Raw genomic sequence first — 20,174 nt, forward strand, 5'->3', positions numbered from 1 at the left:
ATTCACAGGTATGATTGCTAACTCCACCCTCCTCTTGACCACCGTCCCTTCTCTCTAGTGATTTGCTTCTGAGGGTCACCTGTCCCGCCTTTTATCAACTCACCCTTTCCTTTTGTCCTTTCCCTCCTCATTCTGCCTTCCCTTTTCCCCTCCTGCTTTCTACGGGGTTGCTTGAGTGTGCATATTATTTCCTCTATGAGTGAAATCCTTTGAGAATAAATTCAAACAACGCTCTTCTCCTCCATTTACCCCCCTCTAGAGTAATAGGTTTCTTGAATCTCTTTTGGGGATGTAATTTGTCTTATTCTGCCTCCCTCTTTCCTTTTTTTCAGTGCAATCCTTACTAGATGGCCAAGTGATTGTGCGCTTTCCCTCCGTCGGATTATAAACCCCTGGAGGAGAAGGGCCGAGGCACTTCCGGTTGGGACGTCGTCTGCATTCAACTCCAAGCCTGGCGCAGAATAAGCTCGTATTAGATGCTTAGGAATGGCACAAAAGATGAATGAATACTTTGAGACGGGAAGGCGGGGAATGAACTGCGGGGAAAGGTATTTTGTCGTCGAAATCCTTAAGATGAAAAGAGCGGGCGGCTGCACAGGACCTCGTGGCGCAACGGTAGCGCGTCTGACTCCAGATCAGAAGGTTGCGTGTTCAAATCACGTCGGGGTCATTTCTCTTTTCTACATTTTCTCTTTTCTACAGCCAATGGGGAAGGGGAAACCTGCGCTCAGTGACAGCTTCGGCACCGCTGGGAAGCCTCCTTAGCCACAAAGGAGTTCTCTCACTCTCTTCTTCTCTCTGTCCCTCTAAAAAGTGTAAAGTCACAGGCCGGGCCCGCGTACCGTTTTACCTATTTTCTGGACTAAGGTATCCTAAAGTAGGCCTCCTAAGTACACAGCTTCGCCAGGCATACCTTGAAGTGTCTCAGGAACCACAGGCCTTGCACAATAACTCACAATTCTGCTCACGTAGGTGGGTGCCACAAGATTGTCCCTGTCTTTACGCACAGAAACTAGCACCCAAAAGAACAGCACGCCCACTTTTTATGGGATTGTCGCGATACCGACTTCACTACGGATTCTCTGTAGTCAGGAAGACGCGCTGCAAATAAGATGCAGAAAGGGATGGCACAGCGGCTAGACCTTGCCTGACAAGAAGTGTGCGGATTTATTTTTCTCATCCTCTGGTAAAAGTGGTTTCGCTTCTGATAATTGCACTTTGCTGTAAGAGGTAAGGGTCAGACATTAGAGAGTGTAAGGCTAGGGAAAGTTAGGGATACCGAATAAGCGCCTGCATAAGAGAGCCTTTTCCTTCCAGGAGCCAACATTTGCAAGTGGGAAGCTCCAAATTCCTTTCTAAGTTAGTAATTGAGTAAGATCTTTAGATGCTCCACAGTGAAAAGGCAACACAAAGACGTAGTCGGTAGGATTCGAACCTACGCGGGGAAACCCCAATGGATTTCTAGTCCATCGCCTTAACCACTCGGCCACGACTACCTACATACGGAAAGTATCCGGACCTCTTCCTAGAGAGCTGGTAAATACTATGCCCGAGCCAGCCTCTCCTTTGGTTACCCAGGTGCTACTTCTCTCTCCCGAAACGCGACAACGCCCACTCACGTACGCGCTCCCGACGTCGACCCTACCCACTGCCCGCTCATCTGCAGGGGAGGCGAAAATAATCCCAAGCACCTGAGCAACTCCCTTCGCCTCTCCGGGTCTCAGCTTATTTGTCCATCCTAAAGCGGGGACGGCAGAGACGAGATCGAAATGATAGAATCCCGGAGGTCCCTTGAACCGACTACCATTTCTCACAAGGCCGATTACGGGGCTCTGGGAGTTGAGTCAGAAGGGAAGCCAGGGTAGCCGGAATATGGAGGGAAGGAGCAGCGGAGGATAAGGGTGAGGTAGAAGGTTTGGGCTAATTTCGAACAGGAGAATAGATTTGGAACCAAAGCGAGGCGGGGCGCGCGCGGCTCCACTCCGCTCCGCTCCGCAGTTTCGGGAGGAACAAACTGCTCGGACCCCGGCTTGTAGTCAAGGGGACCTCCACGGCGAATTACGGAGACGGTGAAAAGGAGGGTCTGGCTGGAGCTCAGGGGAATCGAGGTGCGGAGGCAGTGCCAGGGCAGGGAACGCACCTTATCCAAACTTTGGACTTCCCGAAGCACCTTACACGCGCGCGGCCTCTGAGTCTGTGAATGTGCCCACGATTTGTGTGGCACGTGGCAAGGATGAGAATGAGAGGTACCCAGGACTAGGGGCTGCCCCCGGGTCTCTAGATTCCTGCGGTGTCCAGAATCGTCCTAGGTCGCATGACCAAGGGGGAGGCAGAGCTAGGTTTTTTCCAGTGACCTCTCTCGGGCTGGAGATTTTGCGCTCAAAACGAGCGGGGGGCGGGGCAGGTGGTGAAGGGATGTTAGCCTGAAAATTTGCATCAATACTCAAAACACCAATAAGCAAAAACGAAACAAAATGCAGGCTCCATTCAAACTGGAGCGCATTCTGCTAAACACCTGTAACCCTAATTTAGTTCTAGAGGCAAAGTAGGATCAGCCTTGGCCGGGGAAATAGCGGTTGGAGAGGTTAGAGCAGATGACTGATAGGGAGAAGCTTTAAAAGCCGGGATCCTCAGAAGTAAGAGGACACGACGAGGATGGGATTCGAACCCACGCGTGCAGAGCACAATGGATTAGCAGTCCATCGCCTTAACCACTCGGCCACCTCGTCCCACCGTTTTCTCTTCCTCAACACGCACTCACATAGATAAGAGCCACAATCCCGTCCCACTGGCTGGCAAATCTTTGCAAAGTTCTATTTGCAATCTTCCACAACTGCTGTGTCCAAACACATTGCCCTGCTCTGCACTACCAGCTCTCCTCCTTACCTGGAACTGCAAAGGAAAATGGTCCGAAGGAACAGCCTCATCAAAACCCAGATTCACGATTATTAGGTAGATCGCTGCTGATGAGGGGCTGAGCTCCCCATCTTGAGACCCTGGAGGCGGAGGGGGTGGGGACACAAGGAACAAGAGACAAAAGAGAATCGAGGTGAAGTAGGGGTTTGGGGAGGCCCGGAATATATAGGGGGCAAAAACGAAAGGGAGAAGGCTCCAGTAGGGAGACCTGGCAGGAGATACTCATAATACAAAAAGAGGGAGGAAGGGAAAGGAGGGAGGGAGGAAGGGAGGAGGGAGGAGAGAGTGACAGGTGAAATGAAAAAGGAAGGAAGGGAGGGTGGGAGGAAGGGAGGAACTGGAAAGAGGGAGAGAAGAAAAGAATTACTTCTAGTTCCTGCTGGCTCACCTTTCTTATCACTTGTCAAATTCCATGCACGAAGTCTCAGTCACAGAAGACAAAAGATTTTACTTGTTGCAACAAGGGTAAGCACTTCAATTTGTTCCGACCGCTGCTCCGAATCTATACGGCACAGCTTTAGAATTTAGAATTTTATGGGGACAAAATGCCAAGGATGTCATTCAACCCATTTTGGGGTCTGTTTGTTTCACTCTCATATTGCTCCGCGTCTCTGCTTTTCTTCCTAAAACGATTTGCCTCATCACAAGCTTCCTTGTTATTTCACCAGGCTGTCGCTGACTCGTTATGAGACCCCCGTGGTTAAGCTTGCTGCAAGACGCAGTTAGTCTTGTTCTTTCCTTTGGTTCTCTGTACTTTCTCCCTTTCTGCAGAGACAGCTGAAGTCGTACCCTTTATTGAAAGATGCTTATTTGAACTTTTTCTCCTGTTAATTATAGGACTCGCCAACTACTATTCTTCTACCTATGTTCCTCCAGCTGTTGCTCTTTGGCAATCAGGTGATATATATAGAAGTAGAATTTTCTACTCTACTTTAAAAAAATTAATTTCTTTTTTTTTTTTAATTTTTTATTTTATTTTATAATTATAACATTTTTTGACAGTACATATGCATGGGTAATTTTTTACAACATTATCCCTTGCACTTACTTCTATTCAGATTTTTTCCCTTCCTCCCCCAACCCCCTCCCCCAGATGGCAAGCAGTCTTATATATGTTAAATATATTACAGTATAATTTAGATACAATATATGTGTGTAGAACCTAATTTTTTGTTGCACAGGAAGAATTGGATTCAGAAGGTAAAAATAACAGTTTACATTCATTTCCCAGTGTTCCTTTTCTGGATGTAGCTGGTTCTGTCCATCATTAATCAATTGGAATTGGATTAGCTCTTCTCTATGTTGAAGAAATCCACTTCCATCAGCATACATCCTCGTACAGTATCATTGTTGAAGTGTATAATGATCTTCTGGTTCTGCTCGTTTCACTCAGCATCAGTTGATGTAAGTCTCTCCAAGCCTCTCTGTATTTCTCCTGTTGGTCATTTCTTATAGAACAATAATATTCCATAACATTCATATACCATAGTTTACCCAACCATTCTCCAATTGATGGACATCCATTCATCTTCCAGCTTCTAGCCACTATGAAAAGGGCTGCCACAAACATTTTGGCACATACAGGACCCTTTCCCTTCTCTAGTAGTTCCTTGGGGTATAAGCCCAGTAGTAGTATGGCTGGGTCAAAGGGTATGCACATTTTGATAACTTTTTGGGCATAATTCCAGATTGCTCTCCAGAATGGTTGGATTCTTTCACAACTCCACCAACAATGCATCAGTGTCCCAGTTTTCCCACAGCCCCTCCAACATTCATCGTTATGTGTTCCTGTCATCTTAGCCAATCTGACAGGTGTGTAATGATACCTCAGAGTTGTCTTAATTTGCATTTCTCTGATCAATAGTGATTTGGAACACTCTTTCATATGAGTGGAAATAGTTTTAATTTCATCATCTGAAAATTGTCTGTTCATATCCTTTGACCATTTATCAATTGGAGAATGGCTTGATTTCTTATAAATTAAAGTCAATTCTCTGTATATTTTGGAGATGAGGCCTTTATCAGAACCTTTAACTGTAAAAATTTTTTCCCAATTTGTTACTTCCCTTCTAATCTTGTTTGCATTAGTTTTGTTTGTGCAGAAACTTTTTAATTTGGTGTAATCAAAATGTTCTATTTTGTGATCAATAATGGTCTCTAGTTCTCTAAAAAAATTAATTTCAACTCTAATGATCAAGACCAAGGCAAACATATCTATAGCTATAGTACACACACACACACACACACACACACACACACACACACACACGTTTGCCAACCTTTGTCACCCTCTCCCCTTAGCCAGGAATCTCTTGTTACTACGTTTTGACCACGGTCAGATTTTAAGCAGCACAAGTCAGATGCATTCCTCTTCCATGAGATGGCCTCTACCTGCCAACTTTGAAGACCATTAATCGATGTCGACTCTGGGTCTTCTCTAAGATAACCCTTCCCCCATTCCTTCTATTGACCCAACCTTGGATGGCTGCCTGCCCTCTCACTACCCTGATTGCCTCCCTGCACACACTTTCTTCTAAAGTATGGCACTGAGACACAATGCTTCAGACGGGAGCGAACTAAGACAAGAGAGGAGTATCTCCTGAGATACTGAGTAGGCTAATGTATACAGGGATGACAGGACAGGGGGCTGACATAGAACATAGAACATTTGAATCGGGCTTCTAATGGTTTGTAATTGTGTGAACTCATGAGACTTAATACAAGGTATAACGAAAAATCTGCTTTTTGAAAAAGGAACTGAAGTGCAGGGATGGTGGAGGAAAAAAAAAAGGAGAGAGGGAGAAGGAGGTGAGAGAGAAGGAGAAGGAGGTGAGAGAGAGGAAGAGCCGAAGGAACGGATGTTGAGTTTCTCTCAGGTTTATAATTGAAGGAGGTGATGACTCTGGGGATTGGTTCAAAATTAGTAAGGGTTTCCTAACAAAAATAAGGATGCACCACAAGGTCCCACCGAGATTTGAACTCGGATCGCTGGATTCAGAGTCCAGAGTGCTAACCATTACACCATGGAACCGGAACGAGTGTTCTCCCCTTCTGAGTTTTATCGGACATTACGATAACCCAACATTTCCATTGCCTTCATTTCTAGTCTTTCCAAGTTTTCCAAGGCTAAAGTCAGGCAGGCACTGCACCGCTCGCCTGAACAATTAGCCTCTCTTCTCTTAGCACTCCTCCTTCCTAGAGTCGCCCCACAACTTTCCACTCTAAAGGAAACCCCCTGAGAATAGCATCGGTCACCTGGTCCTTTGGGAAGATGGATCAATACTCGAACCGAACCTGTATCCCCCTCCGCCTGCCTTTTTGCATTCTCCCTTCCTTCAATCTGTACTCCTGCACCCCCTTTCCTTCCTTCACTTCCCCTCCCCTATTTGTCTCCTCCAAGTTTTCCTAGTGAACTAAAAAGCAGCAGGACACAGATCTTTTGAGGAAAAATGCCCTCACCTTGCCCGCTCCGGGCCCTCGGCATAAATGCTACTGTGTTGATTTTTGTCGGCCGACCGGACGGATCTGTTCATAAATGAGAGGCCGGCCGGACAGATGGACAGGCCGGTAAGCTGGCAGGAGAATGATTGAGGGATACATGTAGTCAGTATTTATTATAAAATAGTTTCTTAAAACTTGCAAAATACTTTTATGCAATGCCTTTTGATCCTCATTACAATTTTGTACTATGCTCTAAGAGACTGGAGAGTCTTGGAGAAATCTGGAAGCTGTTTCGGCAAGGAAAGTGACTTCCCTTTAGTCCCGAATTTCTCATAGGCTTTACGTCGGTTGTATTTTGCGGCAAAGGGGATCTACCAAAAGAAGGTCCTACCGAGATTTGAACTCAGATCGCTGGATTCAAAGTCCAGAGTGCTAACCATTACACCATAGGACCTTGCACGATTTTTCTCCTCCTAATATCCCTCTTAACGCATCACCTATCAATATGGTTAGCTTCATTTATGATCTAGGAGTGTTCACTGTGGACTGGATATTCCCAGTATTGTAACTTTATGAAGGCTGATCCACACCAGGGAGCTAGCATAACTCCTTCGCCACAGTGCAGCAGGAACGAGAGACTAATCTACCATCTACTCAGTCAACAAACGCCTGCTATGTGCTAGGCATTTTGCTAAAAGCTGAAGAAACAAAAATGCTAAAAAAAAAAAAAAAAAAAAAAAAAAAGTTTCAGCTTTCAAAGAGCTCAAGCGGCCAGATTGTGAAGAACTTTGTAACGCCAAACAGATAGTTCTATTGGATTCTGAAGGCCATAGAGAACCCCTGGCGTGGATCGAATGGGACGTGGTAGGTACATGGTTAGATCTACACTGTAGAAAGAATTATTTGCTAAGTGGAAGATGGACTGAAGCAGGTTGAGACTTGTGGCAGGAAGATCAAGCAACAAGTTTAAATTGTCCATGTGTTCAGTGATGGGAACCTGCAGCAGGCTGAGGATAAGTAGAGTTAGATAAGAGAGGAGGGGGAGTATATGGGAGAGATATAACAGGAAGATCAAATGGATGGATCTTGGCAACACTGAATACAGGTGTGGGAGCAGAGAGACGAGTCGAACCTGATACTTCGTTTGAGAGACTCAAGAAACTGAGAGGATCCGTGATTCGCTAAGCAGTTCAAGGGGGTGAGGGAAAGGATTTTTAAGTCATGTTAATAAGTTCGGTTTTAGACATGTTGACTCTAAGATATCTAAGGCACGTCCAGCAAGTTGGCAAAAGGAAATCTTATAAAAGAGAAAAAGAAAATAAAATCAACTCCTTCACTCTTCAGCAGAGTTGGACACCCCACCCCCAATACACTCGCCATTCCTCCCTCCCTTTATGGCTGTGACTTGTGAAATCTGAATTTTATTCAGTGAGCTTGAAGATTCTGTACAGGAATCCTAGCAGGGTAGGATGCTTCCTAAGTGAAGGATAGTAACAGAAACGTTCAATGAATGGTTGATTTAAGAAAATGATGAATTGGGAACGAGCAAAACTTTCCACTCGAAGGAACATCGCCGCTAAGACAGCCCACCTGACTAGATCGCCTTCGGGAAATCCGAAAAGTTCCTTATCGGACTGGACATTTCACGTGAAATTGAAAAGGCTACCTCTGAATAACGTCGTTTGTTGGCTGCATTTTGGAAGACAGTAATTCAACAAGATCCATTTCTATGAGTCAGGTGATACTTTTGCATCTTAGTTTTTCCACAAAAGTGGTTCTTTGCTTCTCACTATATTGAACATTATTGTACCAATTCTAAGGCATGGAAGAAGTCATCAGTGAAATAAAGAGTGTCATCATGAAATATTTGTCGAGGTCCTATGGTGTAATGGTTAGCACTCTGGACTTTGAATCCAGCGATCTGAGTTCAAATCTCGGTAGGACCTGTTATTTTGGCTTTCTCTCACAAAATGTAGTCAAAGTATCTTTTGAGTATCTTTGTGGAACTAAAGGGAAAAAGTGACGAAAATTAGCTTTCCCCACTTAACAGGTCCCAGATGATTCCATTGATCCTCCCAGTCTGCCAGAGACCGTAGTGTAATCGGATTCCAATGAGGATCAAAAGAGATAACACGCAGGTAATGTACTTTGGAAATCTTAAGGATCTATTCATTATAGAAATAGTGACTGTCCCTAAGTCAGTCATTTGCCCGCCAGCTTCCGGGTCTGTCTAGCTGACCGCCCGCCCTCTCCTTTGTAGTCGGGTCTGTTTAGTCCACCAACAACAATCAACTCAGAGTGGCATTTATGCGGAAGGGTTGTAGCGGGTAGGGTATGTGGATTTTTTCTTCAAAAGAAGTGTGCAATGATGCTTTTCATTGTCTCTCCAGGAAAATTTCCTTTACCTTCAGGCGAACGAGGCGAATGGGGGAAGGAGAGTGGAGGAAGGGAAAGGGGTATAGAAGAGTGGTAAGGAAGGGCGAATGCAAAAAAGGAGGGATACTGGATCGGTTTGTGTACTGATTCATCTTTCAGAAAGGAACAGGTGACCCACTGTCTGTGAATTTCCTTGAAAGCAGAAAGAACGACTCTAGGAAGGAGGCTAATTATTCCGGCGTTCAGTGCAGTAGCTGCCTAACTTGTTAAGAAGGAAAAACTAAGAATGAAAGAGTAATGGAAATACTGAATTGTCTAAGTCTCAGATAAAACTGAAAAGAGATAAGCAGTTGCGCCGGTTCCATGGTGTAATGGTTAGCACTCTGGACTCTGAATCCAGCGATCCGAGTTCAAATCTCGGTGGGACCTGATAGTGCAGAATGACTTTTTTCCTTCTGAGTCTTACTATTTTGAATCAATCTTTAGGGTCACCACCTCCTAGAACTATAAACCTAATGAAAGCTTGAATCTTCTTCCCCCTCTTTCCTTCTCTCCCTCCTCTCCCTCCTCCTCTTGTTCTCCCTTTCCCTCTTCCTTTCCCTGATATCTTAGTGTTTGTTGTTGTTGTTTTTTTCCCCAAAAAGCAAATTTTCCGGGACACCTTGTTGTAACTCGCACGAGTTCACACGATTACAAAACAACAGAAGCCTGATTCAAATATTCCTCATTCGGTGTTCCTTTCAGCATTATTCATCAGTTCCTTTCACCCTATATACATTAACTGAAGTCTAGAGAGTATTCTGATCTAGATACTCCTCCCTGTCCTGATTCTTTCCCGTCTGAAGCATTGTATCTCATCTCAGTGACATATTTTAGACTATCCAAGAGAGAATATGTGCAGAGGAGGCAATCAGGGCAGAGAGGGGGGCAGAGAGGGGGGCAGACAGCCATGCTACGGTTGGGTCAGTTGAAGGAATGGGGGAAGATTTATCTATTCAGAGTAGATGGCGATTCAAAGTTGGCAAGTAGAGGTCATCACATGGAAGAGGCATTCTGCTAACTTGTCCTGCTTAAATCTGACCGTGGCCTAAAAGGAGAGATTAGTAAGGGGGGTGTGTGCCAAAGAAGGGGTGGCAAACGTGTGTGTACGAGGTGTACAATATTTATAGATTTTTTTTTTTTTTTTACTTGCCCAGAGTCACACAGCTAGTGCTAAGTTTTAAGCGTCTGAGGCCAAATTTGAATCCGCCTGACTTCAGGGCTGGTTCTCTATCCACTGAGCCACCAAGCTGCCCCAATTATTTTATTTTATTTTATTTTATTTTATTTTATTTTAAGTGGAGAGAGTAGTAAATTCTACTTCAATATGTATCATCTGGATGTCCAGCAGCTGGAGGAACATGGGTAGAAGAATAGTAGTTGGCGAGTCCTATAATTAATAGGAGAAAAAATTCAAATAAGCATCTTTCAATAAAGGGCATGACCTCAGCTGTCTCTGCAGAAATGGAGAAAGTACTAAGAACCAAGGGAAAGAACAAGACTGACTGCGTCTTGCAGCAAGCTTAACCACGGGGTCTCACGACGAGACAGAGACATACTGGTGAAATAACAAGGAAGCTTGTGATGAGGCAAATCGTTTTAGGAAGAAAAGCAGAGACGAGGAGCAATATGAGAGCGAAACAGACAGACCCCAAAATGGGTTGAATGACATCCTTGGCATTTTGCCCCCATAAAATTCTAAATTCTAAAGCAGCGGTCGGAGCAAATTGAAGTGCTTACCCTTGTTGCAACAAGTAAAATATTTTGTCTTCTGTGACTTCGTGCATGGAATTGGACAAGTGATAAGAAAGGTGAGCCAGCAGGAACTAGAAGTAATTCTTTTCCTCTCTCCCTCCTTTCCGTCCTTTCCTCCCTTCCTCCCTCATTTTGTATTATGAGTATCTCCTGCCAGGTCTCCCTACTGGAGCCTTCTCCCTTTCGTTTTTGCTTCCTAATTTTGCCGGGCCTCCCCAACCCCTACATCACCTCGGCCGAGTTGACGATTGTCTTTTGTCCCTTGTTCCCTGTGTCCCCCTCCGTCCCCCTCCAGGGTCCCAAGATGGGGAGCTCAGCCCCTCGTGGCAGCCCCCCATCAGCAGCGATCTACCTAATAATCGTGAATCTGGGTTTTGATGAGCCTGTCCCTTCGGACCATTTTCCTTTGCAGTTCCAGGTAAGGAGGAGAGCTGGTAATGGAGAGCAGGGCAATGTATTCAGACATACCAATTGTGGAAGATTGCAAATAAAATTTGCCAGCCAATGGGACGGGATTGTGGCTCTTATCTGTGTGAGTGCGTGTTGAGGACGAGAAAACAGTGGGACGAGGTGGCCGAGTGGTTAAGGCGATGGACTGCTAATCCATTGTGCTCTGCACGCGTGGGTTCGAATCCCATCCTCGTCGTATCCTCTTACTTCTGAGGATTCCGGCTTTTAAAGGTTCTCCCTATCAGTCATCTGCTCTAACCTCTCCAACCGCCATTTCCCCGGCCAAGGCTGATCCTACTTTGCCTCTAGAACTAAATTAGGGTTACAGGTGTTTAGCAGAATGCGCCCCAGTTTGAATGGAGCTTGCATTTTGTTTCGTTTTTGCTTATTGGTGTTTTGAGTATTGATGCAAATTTTCTGGCTAGCATCCCTCCACCATAACGGCCTCCCGCCCGTTCTGAGCGCAAAATCTTCAACCTGAGAGCCAAACCTGGCTCTGCTTGGTCTCCTTGGTCAGGAGACCTAGGATGATTCTGGACACCGCAGGAATCCAGAAACCCGGGGACAGCCCCCAGTCCTGGGTACCTCTCATTCTCATCCTTGCCACGTGCCACACAAATCGTGGGCGCAAATATTCACAGACTTCAGAGGCCGCGCGCGTGTAAGGTGCTTCGGTCCAAAGTTTGGATAAGGTGCGTTCCCTGCCCTGGCACTGCCTCCGCACCTCGATTCCCCTGAGCTCCAGCCAGACCCTCCTCTTCACCGTCTCCGTAATTCGCCGTGGAGGTCCCCTTGACTACAAGCCGGGGTCCGAGCAGTTTGTTCCTCCCGAAACTGTGGAGCGGAGCGGAGTGGAGCCGCGCGCGCCCCGCCTCGCTTTGGTTCCAAATCTATTCTCCTGTTCGAAATTAGCCCAAACCTTCTACCTCACCCTTATCCTCCGCTGCTCCTTCCCTCCATATTCCGGCTACCCTGGCTTCCCTTCTGACTCAACTCCCAGAGCCCCGTAATCGGCCTTGTGAGAAATGGTAGTCGGTTCAAGGGACCTCCGGGATTCTATCATTTCGATCTCGTCTCTGCCGTCCCCGCTTTAGGATGGACAAATAAGCTGAGACCCGGAGAGGCGAAGGGAGTTGCTCGGGTGCTTGGGGTTTTCTTCGTTCCCTTTAGTGGTGGGGAGAGATTAACCCAACGCAGGGAAGGATGAATTTCGGGACGAAAGGGCAAGTGAAGGAACGGCTGGGCGCTCGGTGCCAGCTAATCCCAGAGGCGAAAGTGTGATTGTTGGAAAGCCTTTGCTGTGGTGCCCTCGCCTCACCTGCAGGTGCAGGCAGAGTGGGCAGGGTTGGCGGCAGGGTGTGGGTTGCGAGTGGGCGTCGTCGCTTTCTGGAGACTAAGGTCGCACCAGGTTGTTAATGGTGAGAGAATCTAGGCGAGAGGCTGGATGAATTGCCTCCGGGATAGCATTTGGCAACTCTCTAGAGGAGGTCTGGATGATATGTAGAGAAAACACAAGATCAGGTAGTCGTGGCCGAGTGGTTAAGGCGATGGACTAGAAATCCATTGGGGTTTCCCCGCGTAGGTTCGAATCCTACCGACTACGGTATTGCTTTGCCTTTTCCATAGGCAAAAAAAAAAAAAAATATTCCTACCTATAGGGTTTCCACTCAGCCCACTCACAGAAGTTGTCCCTAGTTGAGCACACTCAGCCACTCACAGAAGTTGTCCCTAGTTGAGCACCTTCAAAAACCTAGGGAGGTGGAGACCTTTTCTCCTATCCTACCTTTACTTTGATCAGCGCTGCAATTACAGACACAACCAATAAGCTCCCTTGGAAGATTGGGACAGTATGACCTGTTGGATCTTCCAACATCTTTCCCCTTAGCTTAGTTTGTTGAATGAACTGAATTTCCCCGATCTTGCGGAGGGGAGTCACTAGCACTGGGAAAACAAAGAGGAGCGAGCACCCGGGAGGGAGGGAGGTCATTGGATGGGCTACCTGTTAGTTTGCAGAACTCGTGCCAGACCACAAGTCTGCGGCTCCCTTGGCTAGTGGGTGCCTTTCCGGACCTTATTTCATCATTTTCCTGCGTCTCAGCGTTTTGGGGGTTCAGCACTATTCCGCATCGGAGCGGGAAGGAGGTAGTGATTCAGAGAACAGAAAAGGGAAGGCTGTGCCAGGAACTTTCCCGTCCCTTCGGGATGGAAACCTCCGTTCTTTCTGCTCCAGGACCCAGACGAATTTCAAGGCTCCGTTATTCCTACGGAGTCTGGCAGGAACTATCCGGATATCCCCAACTTTCCGAGGCCTTTCTCTCTCCTTTTTTAATGAGCCTTACCCTTATCTCTTACAGCCAGGTGATACTTCTTACTCTCGTAGGTGTTTCACAGGGAATCCCTCTGGCTTGTGGTGTGAAGAAGCGTGCAATATCAGGAGTTAAAAACTGAAATCAGAGAGTGAGAAAAATAAGAGCCGCACACTCGTCGGCAGGCAAGCTCTAGGTGTGGGCTTTCTGATAAAAGGGATCCAGCATCTTCTTTGCAGCGCGTGTTTCTGACTGCTGGAGAATCAGTACTGAGATGGGTATAGCGGCAACCCCATAAAATGTGGGCGTGCTGTTCTGAGTGCTAGTCGTTTCTGTGCGTAAGGAAAAGGACAATCTTGTGGCACCCACGAGACTTTGCGTGAGCAGAATTGTACGTTATTGTGCAAGGTCTGTGCATCCTAGATTGTAGTTCCTGAGTGGTAGGAGGTGTACTTTAGGATACCGTAGTCCAGAAAAAAAGGTAAAACGGGGACGTGGGCCCGGTCTTGTACTGGGCCGTGGCTCTAGATTTTCTAGTGACTATAGGACAGTAAAGAGGAGAGAATAAGAGTACTCCTTTGTGGCCAAAGAATGTGAAGTTCAGTATTTTTTTTGTTTGTTTTTTTTTTTTCTCCTTCCTTCGGTTTCCCCATTGGCTGGATAAAAGAGTATGACCCCGACGTGATTTGAACACGCAACCTTCTGATCTGGAGTCAGACGCGCTACCGTTGCGCCACGAGGTCCTGCGGGGGGAGTTTGCTCTTTTCCTCTTAAGGATATCGTAGGCAAAAGGCATTTTCCTCGCAGCCCACTTCCCGCCTTCTCATTTCAACGTATTCATTCATCTTTTTTTTTTTTTTTTTTCCATTCCTGAGAATTTAATACGAACCTATTCTGCGCCAGACTTGGGAGTTGAATGCAGACGATGTCCCAACCGGAAGTGCCTCGGCTCTTCTCTTCTAGGGTGTATAATCTGACGGGAGGAAAACCTATAATCACTCGACCATCTCGTTGTCTACGGGCTCTTTATTCATTTCATCCATAAAATGCTCTTGCCAGGGCCTGGCCAAGGAGACGAGGAGTCAAGCTAGGTGGTGACGTCAGGAACACTACAGACCTTTCATGGCTAGGTCTTCTTTGTACCCAAAGACAGCTACATCACCCTCTCCTAGGCTTGCCTACCACCTGAACTACACCTGCCCCTAGGATGAGGTGAAAATCCCTCAGTCTGCCATCTGGAGCTTACTTCTCCAACGTCATTTCCCCTTCATGATATTCTGCCCAGCAGCCAAACTCATCAGTCTTAAAGTTCTCCCATCCACCGGACATCTACCAATCTCTTTCTCATTTCGCTTTTTTCCTAACCTTCCTCTAGCTCCGATGCTACGCTCAGGTAGCATCTCTTTATCCCGTAGAAAGAACGCCGGTAACTTGCTCAAGGGACCGTTCCTTCCAAATACTCTCTGATTCCCTCATATCCCAACAAGACGCCTTTACAATACAAAAGGCGGTCAAGTAAAGTTGGAGGGATTGACTGTATTTTGTCAATTTGTATTAATATTAAGGCATTTGTAATGATTTAAAGCATTTCGTTTATATACCTTTGAATCGAACTCATTCAAGTTCTATTCCTTGTGATGTAGATGAGCCCAAAGAAAACGTTGGGGTCAGGGAGCGGGGAAGGGAGGGGAAATTTGAAAGGTGAAGGCAGATTTGAAAAATTTTCCCAAATGAAGTACTTAATAAAGAAAATGACCCGAGAAAAGAAACAAAACTCTTTTCCCCCTGGATAGGAACAAACTTTCTCCCCATCTCATCACAAAATTTTTTTAGACCGAAGTTTAGCTTGTGTGTGGGTGTGGGCGTGTGTTGGAGTCAAACTCCAGTGAAAACCGAGAGTTGTGGGTACCCGAGGTCGGGCAGAAGATGTGCTTTGCGGTCTTCATTTTATTAATCTGAGTGCCAATTTAAAATGTCTTATTATATAGTGTAACAACGTTACTAGCTAGCTAAAGTTGACATCTTTTCCCCTTAGGATTAATGTAGATTTCATAACTTTTCCTTTTTGAGTATCTACCCCAAAATCAACACTGAGCTGCTAGCCTAGTTGTGAAGTCCATCAACATCAGCAGAATTGTAAATAGCTGCAATGTTTTATCAATAGCAAGATACTTGTCGAAACAGAAATGATCATACTAATGAATTTATCTCAAATATGTCCTTAATTCTTTGTTAAGGGGGTAAATAGTATACTTAAAACACCTAGTTTCTATTGCATTCATCCTCCTTCAACATTATCCTGATTTTTACCCAATGTCTTTATTAGGGAGATGGTAAGCCAATTTGGGCATGGATTTACTGGCCCTCTGCATCTGTTAGAGATGGTGGCCTTCTACTGGCGTAGGCACGTATATCTGTCTGTGTGTACCGCCCGCGTGCCTTTAGATACTTTTGACAGTCTGGTGAAACTCAACTAAGGAGAGCAATTTGACCAAAAGTAGAGACATTTTGAGCATAGATGATGCTATGGTACCTTTTCTTCTCTCCTCCTTCTATACTTTTCTTTTGACTTTACATTGCTTAGGTTTTCCCCAGTATTTCTTCCCCTTCCAATTCCTTATAACAAAGGAATTGTGTGTTTTTGGTTTTGTTTTGTTTTGTTTTGTTTTTTAAAGAAAGGAAAGAAGGAAGGAAGAGAGAGGGAGGGGAAGAAGGAAAGCATATTGAAACAAAGAATAAAAAGGAAGACAGGAAGTAAAAAAAAAAAAAGAGAAAATTCTGTACATCCGATGGTCAAATTAAAAAACAAAAATCTGAATTTATATTCAATGTTCCATATCTGTAAAGAAGCTGTGAGAAAGTGTACTTTTTTACAGTGTTATCTGATCCTCTGGACTTTCATCCGTGGTGCTGAAACAGATTGAGTAGGGCATGTGAAGCAGAATGACCTTTATTTTATTTGCAAAGTCTTCAGTTTCTCCAGAAAGGTACCAGAGTTTTATTGGAACTGACTGGGGGAGGTGATGAGAGTAGTGGTATAAACCACACTTTGAGTGAATTGATTTGAGGGTCCTAGTTTCAAAGACTAGGATGTACTCAATGTAGAGTTCCGAGTTCTGTTCAATCTTAATTAAAAACCAGTGATGAATCAAAACCGGAAAAATTCCAGACTAGGAAATATGCATAATGAAAGTTACTTGAGGTCAATTGTCAACAAGTGGAAGTCGTTAAAGCAGAGTGGCGCAGCGGAAGCGTGCTGGGCCCATAACCCAGAGGTCGATGGATCGAAACCATCCTCTGCTAGTTGTTTTTGAATTTTTTTTTTTTTTTTTTCAAATGCACATTTAAAAAAAAATTAACCTAGCTATCGCAGTAGATAAAATGCTGAACTTAAGAAGAAAACTCTTAAAATTTTCACTTTTTATTGGAGAAATTACTACTTTTCATAGCTTCGCCCCGGTCCTAGAGGCGTCTAGTCACTTAGTAGGGTATGATCTGCTCCATAAATTACAATCCACTATTTCATTTCACTAAAAGAAACTCGTTTTCCAACATCCTACATCTCTCAAAGTGTCCCACTCCTTTAGTTCTTTTTTCCTTAACTCCGTCCTTAACTCTATTAACCCTCTCACCCCGGATCAGATTTCCAAATGGTGCTGAAAAAAATTGTAGTAAAAATGTAGGGAAACGACTTTCTTTCATCTTCTCCAGCTGTGCATTTCACGTCCAGCTCACTTTGTAGAATGAGGTCAGCAACCGCAGTGCCCCGCACCACGGAGAGTTGCCCTAACGGCTCTGAATCGCCGGGCATTTAAAAACCCGTCCGTGTGAGCAATCCTGGGGGCATCACCTAGATACTGTACATTCTGCTCACCTTGCCCCCCCGGCTGCAAGTTGATCTAAATCCAGCAGCGCTTGGCTCCAAAACTACAGTTTAGGAGGCAGGGCGGTCAGATCCACTGCCAGCACTCGCTTTGTCCTGACACCATGAAACGGCCACAGTGGGATAATTCTGACGTCAGCTCAGCCCCTGGGATGCAGTAAATGCCCTTTTACGCGCTCTAGAAAGCCTTGTAGGTATCCCCAGTGCAGGCTTGGTTCTCAGTTGGCCCCGCCCAGCCGATGCCTGGGAAGGTCCCAGTGCTCCTAGCAACGCCAAGCTTGGTAGAACGAAGTAGGGGCGGAAGTAGCCTAGCCATCCTCTGCCCTTGATGTGCCCACCCTTCGAAGTTTTGGTTGCAGAAATTTATTACCTGTATAATCTTGGGCAAATTATTTCTGTTTGCCCCAGTCTCCTCATCTGGAAAGAGAAAAATAATAATGGCACCCACCTCCCAGGGTTGTTTTGAGATTGTTTTTACAATCAAAATATGACTGTAAAGTATGCTTAATTGTAAAGTAACTAGCATATGCTGAGCATATTATTTATTTTTTTTTCCCCTGAGCCTGGGGTTAAGTGACTTGCCCAGGGTCACACAGATAGGAAGTGTTAAGTGTCTGAGATCAGATTTGAATTCGGGTCCTCCGGAATTCAAGGCTAGTGCTCTATCCACTGCGCCACCTAGCTGCCCCAGTATATTATTTCTTTAATTGAATTAAAGTTAAAATAACTTTAACTGAGTTAATCTTTAACTGAATTAGGTAATTACCATACCTAATTACACTAAGATGATATTAAAGGTAATAAGATTAATGATTTTTGTAGGGGATAACTTGGAAATGCAATATAATGTGAAGTTTTGTTTCATAGTGTTATCTGTGTTATAATTGTATTTCTAAATTCTTATATTGTGAAAATTGAGGAAACCATTGTAATAGAAATACAAAGCAATTTTTAATTTGGTTGCTGTTATACATGAATCTGTTTTTTTAAAACTGATAGGATAAAAATTAGATATTTCAAAACAAACATTTAATGAGAAATATTTTATAATAAGGCAGATAATAATATAGATCATTTTACAGATAAGAATTTGAGGCAAACAGGGTTAAATAACTTGACCAGAATTACATAGCTAGTAAGTACTTGAGGCTGCATTTAAACTGTGGATTTCAACTCAAGAAGATGAATCTTTCTAATTCCAAATTTAGTGGTCTTTCCATTTTGCCACCTAGCTACCTATCTTGGATCAAACTAATGTTTACTTGAAGAACATTAGTGGGAAGGGTTAATGTTTTTCCATGATTACTAAAGATTCATGTGAAAGGAATATTCATATTGTGTCTTTAAGTTTTCTATAACCTGGCTTCTTATGTTGACATTCAACTAAAAATGCTTTCTTCAAAATTAACTTTGAATTCATGAATATAATGTTCTTTACTCATTTCTCATCTTTAGCATTTGACACTGTAGATTAACCCAGAGAAGAATGAGAATCTGAGAAAAGTTAGTCAGCAATTTCGGAACAAGTCCTATAGAGGGCCAGGAGATAATAATCCATTCCAGGTCTGGAACCTTACAGTAACTTAGCTCACCAAAACTCCCTTTTCTTATTGAAATAGCAGAACTGCTTGTCAGTATAATAAATCTATAATCTACCGACTAAAACAAAATACAAACACTATTTTTTGGATTAAAGGAAAACCTTCAATAGGACAGGAAAAACAGCCCACAAGGGACTCTAAAGGCATTTGGGAGAAAGATACTTTAGACAATGGTTTCATAAATTTTACCTTGATGTGTACCTCAAATATTTGCAACTCTGTCTAAGTAACCAAGATCTGGAGCTTAATCATTTACATCTCAGTAGATCTTGTTTGTTAGAGAAAACTATAGGAACTTCAAAGGGCATACTTTATATCAAGTCTATGAGCATTTGAGGTATATATATATATATATATATATATATATATATATATATATATATATATTTGTCTCTAATCAATAAACTTTGAAGAGTTCATAATTCAAAACTTTTCTGCCTGGCCCCAGTAAATTTACACCTTTAATTCACTACAGGATCTAAACTCTAACAAAGTCCTTTTCTGGGACTTCAAATATACTAGGTCCACTCATTAGGTGTATAAGCCCCAAAGCTCTTTTGTTAATCTTCTAATTTTTTCTCTTCATATACTTTCTCAGGTGAGGTCATCAATTTCCATGGTTTCAATTCCTTTTCTATTGTAGATCATTCCCAGATCTACTTATTTAGGCCTATTCTCTGCTAAGCTAAAGTCATGTGTTTCAACTTCATCTTAGACATTTTGAACTTGGGCAATTTGAATATGATGAAGTTTGAATGCGCTCAATTCCTGTTGGCCATGAGGTAAGTAGCAATAAGAATGTTGTCTAAAAATCCCTTTTAATCGTCCACAGGTTTAAAAGTGAAAGAATTCCAGGAGCATATATTTAAGACTGTCTGTAAGCATAATATGTAATGGAGATAAACTGGAACCTTTCCCAGTAAGATCAGGAGTGAAACAAGGTTGCCCATTACTATTCAATATTGTACTAGAAACGCCCACTATCACCATTACTATTCAATATTGTATTAGAAATGCTAGCCTCAGCAATAAGAGTCCAGAAAGAGATTAAAGGAATAAGAATAGGCAATGAGGAAATCAAACTGTCACTCTTTGCAGTTGATATGATGGTATACTTAGAAAACTTTAGCAAAGTTGCTGGATACAAAATAAATCCACATAAATCCTCAGCATTTTTATACATTACCAACACAATCCAACAGCAAGAGATACAAAGAGAAATTCCATTCCAAAAAAATGTTGAGAGTATAAAATATTTGGGAATCCATCTACCAAAGAAAAGTCAGGAATTATATGAGCAAAATTACAAAACACTTGCCACAAAAATAAAGTCAGAATTAAATAATTGGAAAGACATTCAGTGCTCATGGATAGGCCAAATGAATATAATAAAGATGACAATACTCT

At 43.8% G+C, this 20,174-nt stretch overlaps 10 non-coding genes across 10 annotated transcripts; 5 read left to right on the plus strand and 5 right to left on the minus strand.

The window, feature by feature from the left end:
• Window positions 1-598: 598 nt before the first annotated feature.
• TRNAW-CCA (transfer RNA tryptophan (anticodon CCA)) lies at window positions 599-670 on the plus strand. The gene has a single exon. It is a non-coding gene; the product is annotated as a tRNA-Trp (tRNA).
• Window positions 671-1,414: 744 nt separating this feature from the next.
• TRNAS-AGA (transfer RNA serine (anticodon AGA)) lies at window positions 1,415-1,496 on the minus strand. Its single transcript has one exon. It is a non-coding gene; the product is annotated as a tRNA-Ser (tRNA).
• Window positions 1,497-2,647: 1,151 nt separating this feature from the next.
• TRNAS-GCU (transfer RNA serine (anticodon GCU)) lies at window positions 2,648-2,729 on the minus strand. Its single transcript has one exon. It is a non-coding gene; the product is annotated as a tRNA-Ser (tRNA).
• A 3,146-nt stretch (window positions 2,730-5,875) lies between these two features.
• Window positions 5,876-5,947, minus strand: TRNAQ-CUG (transfer RNA glutamine (anticodon CUG)). The gene has a single exon. It is a non-coding gene; the product is annotated as a tRNA-Gln (tRNA).
• Window positions 5,948-6,739: 792 nt separating this feature from the next.
• TRNAQ-UUG (transfer RNA glutamine (anticodon UUG)) lies at window positions 6,740-6,811 on the minus strand. The gene has a single exon. It is a non-coding gene; the product is annotated as a tRNA-Gln (tRNA).
• A 1,420-nt stretch (window positions 6,812-8,231) lies between these two features.
• Window positions 8,232-8,303, plus strand: TRNAQ-UUG (transfer RNA glutamine (anticodon UUG)). The gene has a single exon. It is a non-coding gene; the product is annotated as a tRNA-Gln (tRNA).
• A 787-nt stretch (window positions 8,304-9,090) lies between these two features.
• TRNAQ-CUG (transfer RNA glutamine (anticodon CUG)) lies at window positions 9,091-9,162 on the plus strand. The gene has a single exon. It is a non-coding gene; the product is annotated as a tRNA-Gln (tRNA).
• Window positions 9,163-11,091: 1,929 nt separating this feature from the next.
• Window positions 11,092-11,173, plus strand: TRNAS-GCU (transfer RNA serine (anticodon GCU)). The gene has a single exon. It is a non-coding gene; the product is annotated as a tRNA-Ser (tRNA).
• A 1,325-nt stretch (window positions 11,174-12,498) lies between these two features.
• Window positions 12,499-12,580, plus strand: TRNAS-AGA (transfer RNA serine (anticodon AGA)). Its single transcript has one exon. It is a non-coding gene; the product is annotated as a tRNA-Ser (tRNA).
• A 1,374-nt stretch (window positions 12,581-13,954) lies between these two features.
• On the minus strand, window positions 13,955-14,026 carry TRNAW-CCA (transfer RNA tryptophan (anticodon CCA)). The gene has a single exon. It is a non-coding gene; the product is annotated as a tRNA-Trp (tRNA).
• Window positions 14,027-20,174: the final 6,148 nt, after the last annotated feature.

This window comes from Sminthopsis crassicaudata, chromosome 4, assembly GCF_048593235.1.
Source record: "Sminthopsis crassicaudata isolate SCR6 chromosome 4, ASM4859323v1, whole genome shotgun sequence".
Classification (NCBI taxonomy): domain Eukaryota; kingdom Metazoa; phylum Chordata; class Mammalia; order Dasyuromorphia; family Dasyuridae; genus Sminthopsis; species Sminthopsis crassicaudata.